Source organism: Triticum urartu, chromosome 2, assembly GCF_003073215.2.
Source record: "Triticum urartu cultivar G1812 chromosome 2, Tu2.1, whole genome shotgun sequence".
NCBI lineage: Eukaryota > Viridiplantae > Streptophyta > Magnoliopsida > Poales > Poaceae > Triticum > Triticum urartu.
In genome coordinates this window covers 19,840,571-19,854,606 of record NC_053023.1, presented here as the reverse complement: position 1 = coordinate 19,854,606, position 14,036 = coordinate 19,840,571, and positions in this window count along the sequence as shown.

Below are 14,036 nucleotides of genomic sequence, written 5' to 3'. Positions count from 1 at the left end.
TAGCAAACCGCAACTAAACACGCCCAAATAGATCCACCAAGGACGTGGTACCTTCGTTCAAGGATACTTACTACTCACGAGAGCCCAAGGGGGCAAAAACATTACTTGGTACTCCAATGCGCAGCCAGTTCATTTTTCATGTTTTTTTCGTCAGTTTTCTTCAGTTTTTACCATTTTCTTTTTTATATTTTTATTACTTTTTTGTTTTTAAAGGTTTCCTTCGTTTTTATTTGGTTTCCATTTTTTCTCCAGCTTTTTTCAGTTTCTTTCTTTCTTACATTTTATTTTTTTCCTTTTCTAATAAATGTCTGTTTTTTTCAATACATGTCGTATGGTTTTATTATACATTCGAAAAAAATTAGATACATAATCAATATTTTCCAAATGTATTATTAACATTTTCCAAATATATATTTAAACATATTTTGCGAACATGTGTTAAATATTTTTCAAAAACACATTGATTTTTTTGGATGGAACAAACATTTTTTTAATTATCTGAATATTTATTACATTGCATAAACATTTTCTAAAAATTTCATGTACCTATTTTTGAAATGCCTGGACATTTTTTGAATTGTAAGTACGTTTTTTAATTGTACAATTTTTTTTCTTATTTTAAGTGAATATTGTTTTTCAATACATGTAAAGATTTTTAATACATTGCTTATATTTTTTTGTATGTTATAAATTTTTTGATTTATGTAAACATCCTTTTATTGAATATTTTTTTAATTTTATTCCGTTTGATAAATATAAGTGCAAGTAATAAAGCAAAAAAGGAAAAACATGCGTTGGCGAGCCAACTCTGCTCGCACGCTAGACCGGCCCACTTATGGGGTGCCTGATGGAAGTGCCACGTTTAGCTCACAACAGGCGACATATATCTATAATCAATAGTTAGAGGGTACCGTTTGCAAAGGTCTCTCTCAGCCACCACTTCTGCACACAAGCGGCTCAATGTGTGACACTCATCACAATTTGGAAATTTTGTGATTTCTTACATTCATTTGTCGTTCCCAAAACATTTTATCTCTTGAATCATGCATCCAAAGAAACCGGGAAAAAACAAAAAAAACCCAAAACCCAAAATCAGAACAAAACATAAAAGGAAAAAAATAACGAAAACCGGAAGCATATCCGTGCTTTTCACTTTTCAGGAAGAAGCAGAGATGTGCTTTATGGTGAAGGATAACTATGCTTTTCATTTTCCGAGAAGCAAACTTCTGCATTTCGCAGAACCACGTTTGTGCTTTTCACTTATTGGAAAGCATAACTGTGCTTCACCGTGAAACACAATTATGCTTTTCACTTTCTACAAACCACAGTTGTGCTTCACCATGAAACCCAGTTGTGTGTTTTTCGCACGCTGTGCTTCACGTGAGGAAACAAAAAAAAACTAAAAGAATCTTCACGAAAACCTAGAAAGATCCAAAAACCTAGGAAAAACCCAGGACAAACCCCAAAAAGCGTCCCCGGCAAGGAGTGCTCGGTGACGGGGCGCATCACATGTTTGCACAGGGATCGCTCCCGAGTGCTCGGTGGGTATCCCGCGAAGGGGTACCCTTTAACTTTTGGTTTTGAGGGGTGGTTACCCGTTAACTAGTTAGTCCCAGACGTCTCCCGTCTCCATAGGTAGTCCAACAAATAAGTTTAAAAGAAACTATCCCAATGAATGATAGCTAGGCTGATGATATAGTTAGCTGAAAGTTTAGGCTCGTGCTTCTCCCATTTCTTTTTCCTAGGGCAAGTAGTGATGGTCACTTTGTGTGGAGTTTAATTTTTTGTTTTCCTGTAGATTTTCTTGTAATATTATTATGTATCGTCGTAACACTATCATGAATTGATTCCGTTCCGAGTAAACCAAACCAAAATATACACGTGTATTAGGTCCGTTTTTTTATTAGTTGTCGTTGTTTAGAAACCGGAGTTATGATTAACCGAATAGCCTAAATATACTACAGCTAGTGTCTTTTAATTTCCCGTTCTTTCTCTCGGTTGGCAAGTGACCCTGATAGCAAAAATGACCCCACAGGATACAATTTATTAAAACAGATACAAAAATATTGCCCAGTTAACACATGAAAAACTGAGTGAAAGCCATTATAGCGGCTCGGGGGCGGCCGCGTGCGAACGCGTGGCGGAAGGCGGGGCGGCGTCGTCGCACTTCGCCGCCCGTGAATCAATGGCAGGCTGACCGGCGGTAGCCTTGGCATTGATTTCCCCCGAGAAAACCGAGACGATGAGGATGACCAGCCTTCGTCTCGCTGACGCGCCGGTCCCGCCACTCTTTCGCGCCAAAACGTTCGCGCCGGCGCCCCCGGGCACCCCCCAGCGCGCCGGGTTCGGGTTAGGTGCGCTGGCGCTAATTTCGGCCCAATCCGACAAAAAACAGGTTGGTGGGGGCGCGACTGGGCCGATTTTTCGGCGCCGGCGCTAAAAACGGCCTTGGGAGGGGGGGGGGGCTGTTGGGGGCGCGGCTGGAGATGCTCTTACAACCGCCCTCTTCATTGGGGGCACCACCTGCGGACGTGGCACACTACAAGAGACACCACACACCATCGAGAAGAAAGACACTTCCAAGGTAGCACAATTGCGTCATTTTCATCATTCTATGCAAGAGTGAGCCAGTCCAAAGTTTACCATCGTCGGCCTACCTTAGGCCAACTCTGACCATAGACCCCAAACGGATGTCCATTTTGTTTGGATTTTGTCTCTTTGGGTAGGCAAAATGGACACATGCGTCTGGATGCACTCGTTTAGCCGTTGGTGCGGCCTAACTGCCGCCGCAACCCAAATTTTGTCCTTTTTTGGACTTTAAAATTTGGACTAAATAGACATTCCAAATATTAAAAAAAAGACATATATTACAATAACGTCCAAAAAGTTTGGAGACTGCACATTCAAACTAATATGGAAATTAAAAAGAAATGAAAAAGCTAGATTAAGGGTCGTAGCCACCATGGTCGTGGCTGTCTTCAGTCGCCGCCGTCGTCCTCCTCGCCGTCCTTGGTTAGGTCGATGTAGGGAGGCGAGTGCCATAGGTGAGCTGGCGGCCCCTGCGGCTGCTGCTAGGCGCGAGGCGCCTGCACCACCTCTGGTCGTGGCAGAGACGGTGACCATGCATCGGCGCCCACCCATGAGAGCAGCACAGAGGCATACTCTGACATGCATGGCATGGTCTCTGTCCATGACCACGACTGGCCCACCAACGCCAGGATCCGGGCTGCGGCGGTGGGCTCCCCTGCACGTCCTCCATGGCCTCCTGCTTGACCACGGCATGCAGCTCCTTGAGGCAGGGGAGAGGGCCATCATCTTTTCAAGGCCCTCCTGTTGGGCCTCGTTGTGGTCCCAGACGGAGTGCTCGAGCCCTCGATGTAGGAGATATGCCCTAGAGGCAATAATAAATGTTATTGATTATCTCCCTGTTCATAATTATGTTTATGTTCCATGCTATAACTTCTATGGTTCTCGAGTCTACAATAACACGAGCCTCGGAGAAAGACTCATATGCACGTGTGGAATAATAAACGGTAAGAAGTATTCCTAGTCTGGCCTCAAAGACTAGCTCAAGTGTTGCGTGATGGTTCTGTTTTCCTGATCATAGGCATGTCTATGCCAACAACTTTGAGGGCACAATGTTAGAAGAACATTTGTGTTGAATCGACCCAAATTGATGTTATTCTATGAGATACATTCGTCACAAGTTAATGGTTAATAACACATAGATGGTTAATGTTTGCATAATTCCTTAGACCATGAGAGTATCGAGTTTCTTTATACTTGCTTCATGAACTTTGGGGTTTGTTAAAACGTCATTCGTAAATTGGTGGCTATTACGGCGGCTTGCGGGTTCATGGAAAAGTATGTCAAGTAACTTGATAGCTCAAGATTGAGATTTGCTCCTCCGATGATGGAGAGATATCTCTGGGCCCTTTTGGTGTTACGGTATCCATCATTGTCTGACCAGACACATTGTGATTTGATCACGGGGATGTTGGAACACTGAAACGAGAAAAATGAACAATACTGGTAACGAGGTAACTGGCATAGTGAACAAGTTGTTGATTCACAGGGATGCCAATCAATCTCACCTCGGGTACTTGCAACATATCGTGAAGCAACAGGAATAGCACAAGGCAACTTGAGGTTCACTCAAATATTCATTTGTGTGGATATAGGGGTCAATTTGGGTGTCCACGGCTCCGATGTTGATCATTGATCGGAAAGAGTTCCGGTCATGTCTATACTTCACCGAACATATAGTCACACGCTTAAGGGTCATCTATCTGCTGGATACTAGACAAGGAGTCTGAGAGAAATCCGCCAAAAAAGTTTCTGAGACAACGGAAGAGTTCCGGAAAGAACAGCAAAATAGTTTCATAAAACTGAAAAGATGTTTCGGGGTATTCCATTAAGTCAATTTGGTTCCGGGACATGCTGATAATTCTTGGAGGGTGCCAGAATTATTCTGGAAACTTCTTGGAATTTTCTGGGAAAAAACCAAAAATGTTCCGACCTGTCGGAACCACTTCAGATATTTTTCGCACATGAAAATCACTAATCCGTAATTGTTCCTGAACGTACTGAAAATTATTTTAGTGGGTACTGGAAATGTTCTAAGCCGACATAATTTTTTTTAGTTCGAACGGACGCTGAAAAATGTCGTCGTGAATAGTGAAAGTGCTTTTTGGATACTTTTTGGAAAGCCACTTTTTTGGGCTTTGCTCAAAAGATCTAAGGGATGACTTGGTGGATGGAAAGGTGGTGGGTGAAGGAAATATGTCCTAGAGGCAATAATAAATTTATTATTTATTTCCTTATTTCATGATAAATGCTTATTATTCATGCTAGAATTGTATTAATTGGAAACTTGATACATGTGTGAATACATAGACAAACAGAGTGTCACTAGTATGCCTCTACTTGACTAGCTCGTTGAATCAAAGATGGTTAAGTTTCCTAGCTATAGACATGAGTTGTCCTTTGATTAACGGGATCACATCATTAGAGAATGATGTGATTGACTTGAACAATTCCGTTAGCTTAGCACTTGATCGTTTAGTATGATGCTATTGCTTTCTTCATGACTTATTCATGTTCCTATGACTATGAGATTATGCAACTCCCGTTTACCGGAGGAACACTTTGTGTGCTACCAAACGTCACAACGTAAATGGGCGATTATAAAGGTGCTCTATAGGTGTCTCCGAAGGTACTTGTTGAGTTGGCGTATATCGAGATTAGGATTTGTCACTCCGAATTGTCGGAGAGGTATCTCTGGGCCCACTCGGTAATACACATCACTGTAAGCCTTACAAGCATTGTAACTAATGAGTTATTTGCATAATGATGTATTACGGAACGAGTAAAGAGACTTGCCGGTAACGAGTTTGAACTAGGTATTGAGATACCGATGATCGAATCTCGGGCAAGTAACATACCGATGAAAAAGTGAACAACGTATGTTGTTATGCGGTTTGACCAATAAAGATCTTCGTAGAATATGTAGGAGCCAATATGAGCATCCAGGTTCCGCTATTGGTTATTAACCAGAGACGTGTCTCGGTCATGTCTACATAGTTCTCGAACCCGTAGGGTCCGCACGCTTAAAGTTCTGTGATGATCGGTATTATGAGTTTATGTGATTTGATGTACCGAAGGTAGTTCAGAGTCCCGGATGAGAACGGGGACATGATGAGGAGTCTCGAAATGGTCGATATGTAAAGATCGATATATTGGACGACTATATTCGTACATCGGAAAGGTTCCGAGTGATTAGGGTATTTATCGGGGTATCGGGGAGTTATAGGAATACGAGGAAGAAGTAATGGGCCTGATGGGCCAAGTGGTGGAAGGGAGGAGGCAAGGCACGCGGCTTGTTCTACCGGCGTGCTTTGCACACATTAATGGGTCTTATGCTAGACTAGTTCTACTGACGTGCTTTGCACACAGGTGGCTGGCGGGTGTCAGTTTCTCCAACTTTAGTTGAACTGAGTGTGGCTACGCCCGGTCCTTGAGAAGGTTAAAACAACACTAAGTTGACGAACTATCTTTGTGGTTTTGATGTGTAGGTAAGAACTGTTCTTGCTCAGCCCGTAGCAGCCACGTAAAACTTGAAACAACAAAGTAGAGAACGTCTAACTTGTTTCTGTAGGGCATGTTGTGATGTGATATGGTCAAGACATGATGAGATATAAGTTGTTGTATGTGATGATCGTGTTTTGTTGAAGTTATCGGCAACTGGCAGAAGCCTTATGGTTGTCTCTTTATTGCATAAGATGCAAGGGTCAAATAATTGCTTTACTTTATCGCTATGCGATAGCAATAGTTGCAAGAGCAATAGTTGGCGATATGACCATGTGACGACACATTGATATAGATCAAGATGATGGAGATCATGGTGTCATGCTGGTGATGATGGAGATCATGACGATGCTTTGGAGATGGAGATCAAAGGCACAAGATGATGATGGCCATATCATATCACATATTTTGATTGCATGTGATGTTTATCTTTTATGCATCTTATCTTGCTTTGATTGACGGTAGCATTATAACATGATCTCTCACTAAATTTCAAGATAAAAGTGTTCTCCCTGAGTATGCACCGTTGCGAAAGTTCTTCGTGCTGAGACACCACGTGATGATTGAGTGTGATAAGCTCTACGTTCAAATACAACGGGTGCAAAACAGTTGCACAAACGGAATATCAGGTTAAACTTGACGAGCCTAGCATATGCAGATATGGCCTCGGAACACTGAGACCGAAAGGTCGAGCGTGAATCATATAGTAGATATGATCAACATAGTGATGTTCACCATTGAAAACTACTCCATCTCACGTGATGATCGGACATGGTTTAGTTGATTTGGATCATGTGATCACTTAGATGATTATAGGGATGTCTATATAAGTGGGAGTTCTTAAGTAATATGATTAACTAAACTTTAATTTATCATGAACTTAGTCCTGGTAGTATTAGCATATCTATGTTGTAGATCAATAGCTCATGTTTAGCTCCCCTGTTTTATTTTTGATATGTTCCTAGAGAAAACTAAGTTGAAAGATGTTAGTAGCAATGATGCGGATTGGATCCGTGATCTGAGGATTATCCTCATTGATGCACAGAAGAATTATGTCCTTAATGCACCGCTAGGTGACAGACTGATTGCAGGAGCAAAAGCAAACGTTTTTAATGTTTCACAAAGCTCGGTATGATGACTACTTGATAGTTTAGTGCACCATGCTTTACGGCTTAGAACCGGGACTTCAAAAATGTTTTGAACGCCACAGAGCATGTAAGATGTTCCAAGAGTTGAAATTGGTATTTCATAGTCATGCCCATGTCGAGAGGTATGAAACCTCTGACAGTACTTTGCCTACAAGATGGAGGAGAATAGCTCAACCAGTGAGCATGTACTCAGATTGTCTGGGTACTAAAATTGCTTGAACCAAGTGGGAGTTAATCTTCCAGATAAGATAGTGATTGACAGAGTTCTCTAGTCACTATCACCAAGTTACTAGAACTTCGTGATGAACTATAATATGCAAGGGATAACGGAAACAATTCCCAAGCTCTTCGTGATGCTGAAATCGACGAAGGTATAAATCAAGAAAAGCATCAAGTGTTGATGGTTGGCAAGACCACTAGTTTCAAGAAAAGGGCAAAGGGAATAAGGGGAACTTCAAAAAGAACGGCAAGCAAGTTGCCGCTCAAGTGAAGAAGCCCAAGTCTGGACCTAAGCCTGAGACTAAGTGCTTCTACTGCAAAAGGACTGGTCATTAGAAGCGGAACTGCCCCAAGTATTTGGCGGATAAGAAGGATTGCAAGGTGAACAAAGGTATATCGGATATACATGTTATTAATGTGTACTTTACTAGTGTTTATTGAAGGAAATATGCCCTAGAGGAAATAATAAAGTTATTATTTCTTTCCTTATATCCTGATAACTGTTTATTATTCATGCTAGAATTGTATTAACCGGAAACATAATACATGTGTGAATACATACAAAGAGAGTGTCACTAGTACGCCTCTACTTGACTAGCTCGTTGATCAAAGATGGTTATGTTTCCTAACCATAGACATGAGTTGTCATTTGATTAACGGGATCACATCATTAGGAGAAAGATGTGATTGACTTGACCCATTCCGTTAGCATAGCACTTGATCGTTTAGTTTGTTGCTATTACTTTCTTCATGACTTATACATGTTCCTATGACTATGAGATTATGTAACTCCCGTTTACCGGAGGAACACTTTGTGTGCCACCAAACGTCACAACGTAACTGGGTGATTATAAAGGTGCTCTTCAGGTGTCTCCGAAGGTACTTGTTGGGTTGGCGTATTTCGAGATTAGGATTTGTCACTCCGATTGTCGGAGAGGTATCTCTGGGCCCTCTCGGTAATGCACATCACTTAAGCCTTGCAAGCATTGCAACTAATGAGTTAGTTGCAGGATGATGTATTACGGAACAAGTAAAGAGACTTGCCGGTAACGAGATTGAACTAGGTATTGAGATACCGACGATCGAATCTCGGGCAAGTAACATACCGATGACAAAGGGAACAACGTATGTTGTTATGCGGTCTGACCGATAAAGATCTTCATAGAATATGTGGGAGCCAATATGAGCATCCAGGTTCCGCTATTGGTTATTGACCGGAGACGTATCTCTGTCATGTCTACATTGTTCTCGAACCCGTAGGGTCCGCACGCTTAAGGTTTCGATGACAGTTATATTATGAGTTTATGAGTTTTGATGTAACGAAGGATTTCGGAGTCCCGGATGAGATCGGGGACATGACAAGGAGTCTCGAAATGATCGAGACGTAAAGATCAATATATTGGACGACTATATTCGGACATCGGAAAGGTTTCGAGTGATTCGGGTATTTTTCGGAGTACCGGAGAGTTACGGGAATACGTATTGGGCCTTATTGGGCCATACGGGAAGGAAGGAAAAGGGCCTCAAGGGTGGCCGCACCCCTCCCCTTGGTCTGGTCCGAATTGGACTAGGGAAGGGGGACGCCCCCTTCCTTCCTTCTCCGTTTCCCTTCCTCTTTTCCTATTTCATATGGGAGGTGGAATCCTACTAGGACTAGGGAGTCCTAGTAGGACTCCACACTTGGCGCGCCCCCTCCTAGAGCCGGCCTCCTTCTCCCTTGCTCCTTTATATACGGGTGCAGGGGGGCACCCCAAAGACACAACAATTGATCATTGATCTCTTAGCCGTGTGCGGTGCCCCCTTCCACCATAATCCTCGATAATATTATAGCGGTGCTTAGGCGAAGCCCTGCGACGGTAGAACATCAAGATCGTCACCATGCCATCGTGCCGACGGAACTCTTCCCCGACATTCTGCTGGATCGGAGTTCGGGGATCGTCATCGAGCTGAACGTGTGCTAGAACTCGGAGGTGCCGTAGTTTCGGTGCTTGATCGGTCGGGCCGTGAAGACGTACGACTACATCAACCGCGTTGTGCTAACGCTTCCGCTTTCAGTATACGAGGGTACGTAGACAACCCTCTCTTCTCTTGTTGCTATGCATCACCATGATCTTGCGTGTGCGTAGGAAATTTTTTGAAATTACTACGTTCCCCAACAGTGGCATCCGAGCCTAGGTTTTATGCGTTGATGTTATGCACGAGTAGAACACAAGTGAGTTGTGGGCGATATAAGTCATACTGCTTACCAGCATGTCATACTTTGGTTCGGCGGTATTGTTGGATGAAGCGGCCCGGACCGACATTACGCGTACGCTTACGCGAGACTGGTTCTACCGACGTGCTTTGCACACAGGTGGCTGGCGGGTGTCAGTTTCTCCAACTTTAGTTGAATCGAGTGTGGCTACGCCCGGTCCTTGTGAAGGTTAAAACAGCACCAACTTGACAAACTATCGTTGTGGTTTTGATGCGTAGGTAAGAACGGTTCTTGCTAAGCCCGTAGCAGCCACGTAAAACTTGCAACAACAAAGTAGAGGACGTCTAACTTGTTTTTGCAGGGCATGTTGTGATGTGATATGGTCAAGACATGATGCTAAATTTTATTGTATGAGATGATCATGTTTTGTAACCAAGTTATCGGCAACTGGCAGGAGCCATATGGTTGTCGCTTTATTGTATGCAATGCAATCGCGCTGTAATGCTTTACTTTATCACTAAGCGGTAGCGATAGTCGTGGAAGCATAAGATTGGCGAGACGACAATGATGCTACGATGGAGATCAAGGTGTCACGCCAGTGACGATGGTGATCATGATGGTACTTCGGAGATGGAGATCACAAGTACAAGATGATGATGGTACTTCGGAGATGGAGATCACAAGTACAAGATGATGATGGCCATATCATATCACTTATATTGATTGCATGTGATGTTTATCTTTTATGCATCTTATCTTGCTTTGATTGACGGTAGCATTATAAGATGATCCCTCACTAAATTATCAAAGTATAAGTGTTCTCCCTGAGTATGCACCGTTGCGAAAGTTCTTCGTGCTGAGACACCACGTGATGATCGGGTGTGATAGGCTCTACGTTCAAATACAACGGGTGCAAAATAGTTGCACACGCGGAATACTCAGGTTAAACTTGACGAGCCTAGCATATAACAGATATGGCCTTGGAACACGGAGACCGAAAGGTCGAGCGTGAATCATATAGTAGATATGATCAACATAATGATGTTCACCATTGAAACTACTCCATCTCACATGATGATCGGACATGGTTTAGTTGATTTGGATCGCGTGATCACTTAGAGGATTAGAGGGATGTCTATCTAAGTGGGAGTTCTTAAGTAATATGATTAATTGAACTTTAATTTATCATGAACTTAGTCCTGGTAGTATTAGCATATCTATGTTGTAGATCAATAGCTCGCGTTTAGCTCCCCTGTTTTATTTTTGATATGTTCCTAGAGAAAACTAAGTTGAAAGATGTTAGTAGCAATAATGCGGATTGGATCTGTGATCTGAGGTTTATCCTCATTGCTGCATAGAAGAATTATGTCTTTGATGCACCGCTAGGTGACAAACCTATTGCAGGAGCAGATGCAGATGTTATGAACATTTGGCTAACTCAATATGATGACTACTTGATAGTTTAGTGCACCATGCTTAAACGGCTTAGAATCAGGACTTCAAAGACGTTTTGAACATCATGGACCATATGAGATGTTCCAGGAGTTGAAGTTAATATTTCAAGTAAATACCCGAGTTGAGAGATATGAAGTCTCCAACAAGTTCTATAGCTAAAAGATGGAGGAGAATAGCTCAAGCAGTGAGCATGTGCTCAGATTGTCTGGGTACTACAATCGCTTGAATCAAGTGGGAGTTAATCTTCCAGATAAAATAGTGATTGACAGAATTCTCTAGTCACCATCACCAAGTTAGTAGAACTTCGTGATGAACTATGATATGCAAGGGATAACGGAAACAATTCCCAAGCTCTTCGTAATGCTGAAATCGACGAAGGTAGAAATCAATAAAAATATCAAGTGTTGATGGTAGACAAGACCACTAGTTTCAAGAAAAGGGCAAAGGGAAGAAGGGGAACTTCAAGAAGAACGACAAGCAAGTTGCTGCTCAAGTGAAGAAGCCCAAGACTGGTCCTAAGCCTGAGACTAAGTGCTTCTACTGCAAAGGGACTGGTCACTGGAAGCGGAACTGCCCCAAGTATTTGGCGGATAAGAAGGATGGCAAAGTGAACAAAGGTATATTTGATATACAGATTATTGATGTGTATTTTACTAGTGTTTGTAGCAACCCCTCGGTATTTGATACTGGTTCAGTTGCTAAGAGTAGTAACTCGAAACGGGAGCTGCAGAATGAACATAGACTAGTTAAGGGTGAAGTGACGATGTGTGTTGGAAGTGGTTCCAAGATTGATATGATCATCATCGCACACTCCCTATACTTTTGGGATTAGTGTTGAACCTAAATAAGTGTTATTTGGTGTTTGCATTGAGCATGAATATGATTTGATCATGTTTATTGCAATACGGTTATTCATTTAAGTAAGAGAATAAATTGTTGTTCTGTTTACATGAATAAAACCTTATATGGTTACACACCCAATGAAAATGGTTCGTTGGATCTCGATTGTAGTGATACACATATTCATAATATTGAAACCAAAAGATGTAAAGTTAATAATGATGGTGCAATTTACTTGTGGCACTGCCGTTTAGGTCATATTGGTGTAAAGCGCATGAAGAAAATCCATGCTGATGGGCTTTTGGAATCACTTGATTATGAATCAGTTGATGCTTGCGAACCATGCCTCATGGGCAAGATGACTAAGACTCCGTTCTCCGGAACAATGGAGCGAGCAACAGATTTGTTGGAAATCATATGTATGTGGTCCGATAAATATTGAGGCTCGTGGCAGGTATCATTATTTTTCTGATCTTCACAGATGATTTGAGCAGATATGAGTATATCTACTTGATGAAACACAAGTCTAAAACATTTGAAAAGTTCAAAGAATTTCAGAGTGAAGTGGAGAATCATCGTAACAAAAATAAAAGTTTCTACGATATGATCGCAGAAGTAAAATATTTGAGTTACGAGTTTGGCCTTCAGTTAAAAACAATGTGAAATAGTTTCACTACTCACGCCACCGGGAACACCACAGCATAATGGTGTGTCCGAACGTCATAACCGTACTTTATTAGAGATGGTGCGATCTATGATGTCTCTTACCGATCTACCACTATCATTTTGGAGTTATGCATTAGAGGCAGCTGCATTCACGTTAAATAGGGCACCATCTAAATCCATTGAGACGACACCGTATGAACTATGGTTTGGCAAGAAACCTAAGCTGTCGTTTCTTAAAGTTTGAGGTTGCAATGCTTATGTGAAAAAGTTTCAACCTGATAAGCTCTAACCCAAATCGGAGAAGTGTGTCTTCATAGGATACCCAAAAGAAAATGTTGGGTACACCTTCTATCACAGATCCGAAGGCAATATATTTGTTGCTTTGAATGGATCCTTTCTAGAAAAGGAGTTTCTCTCGAAAGAAGTGAGTGGGAGGAAAATAGAACTTGATGAGGTAAATGTACCTGCTCCCTTATTGGAAAGTAGTTCATCACATAAATCTATTCCTGTGACTACTACACCGATTAGTGAGGAAGCTAATGATGATGATCATGTAACTTCAGATCAAGTTACTACCGAACCTCGTAGGTAAACCAGAGTGAGATCCGCACCAGAGTGGTACGGTAATCCTGTTCTGGAGGTCATGTTACTTGACCATGACGAGCCTACGAACTATGAGGAAGCGATGATGAGCCCAGATTCCACGAAATGGCTTGAGGCCATGAAATCTGAGATGAGATCCATGTATGAGAACAAAGTATGGACTTTGATTGACTTTCCCAATGATCGGCGAGCCATTGAGATTAAATGGATCTTCAAGAGGAAGACGGACGCTGATAGTAGTGTTACTATCTACAAAGCTAGAATTGTCACAAAAAGGTTTTCGACAAGTTCAAGGTGTTGACTACGATGAGAGTTTCTCACTCGTATCTATGCTTAAGTCTGTCCGAATCATGTTAGCAATTGCCACATTTTATGAAATCTAGCAAATGGATAAACAAAACTGCATTCCTTAATGGATTTATTAAAGAAGAGTTGTATATGATGCAACCAGAAGGTTTTGTCAATCCTAAAGGTACTAACAAAATATGCAAGCTCCAGCGATCCATCTATGGATTGGTGCAAGCATCTCGGAGTTGGAATATACGCTTTGATAAGTTTATCAAAGCATATAGTTTTATACAGACTTGCGGTGAAGCCTGCATTTACAATAAAGTGAGTGGGAGCACTACAACATTTCTGATAAGTATATGTGAATGACATATTGTTGATCGGAAATAATGTAGAATTTTCTGGAAAGCATAAAGGAGTATTTGAAAGGAGTTTTTCAAAGAAAGACCTCGGTGAAGCAGCTTACATATTGAGCATCAAGATCTATAGAGATAGATCAAGACGCTTGATAAGTTTTTTCAATGAGTACATACTAA